This window comes from Atta cephalotes (genome assembly GCF_000143395.1).
Source record: "Atta cephalotes unplaced genomic scaffold scaffold00006, whole genome shotgun sequence".
NCBI classification, from domain to species: domain Eukaryota; kingdom Metazoa; phylum Arthropoda; class Insecta; order Hymenoptera; family Formicidae; genus Atta; species Atta cephalotes.
The window spans coordinates 3,029,181-3,029,567 of record NW_012130070.1 but is presented as its reverse complement, the minus strand read 5'-3'; positions in this window follow the sequence as shown (position 1 = coordinate 3,029,567).

Genomic DNA, 387 nt, shown 5'->3' with positions numbered 1-387 from the left:
TCATTGATCGAAACAAGTGAGTCAGAGGGAGCAACGTCTGGAGAATACGGCGGGTGGGGTAGGACTTCCCATTTCAATGTTTCCAAGTATGTCTTGACCACATTCGCAACATGGGGTCGAGCATTGTCATGCTGCAAAATCACTTTATCGTGTCTCTCGTTGTATTGCGGCCGTTTGTCTTTCAATGCTCGGCTCAAACGCATCAATTGCGTTCGATACCGATCGCCTGTGATTGTTTCAGTCGGTTTTAACAGTTCATAATACACTACGCCGAGCTGGTCCCACCTAATACAGAGCATGACCTTGGACGTCAAAATCACCGTTCTTGAAGCGTTGAAACCACTCACGACACGTTCTTTCACTAATAGCGGCCTCACCATAAGTATT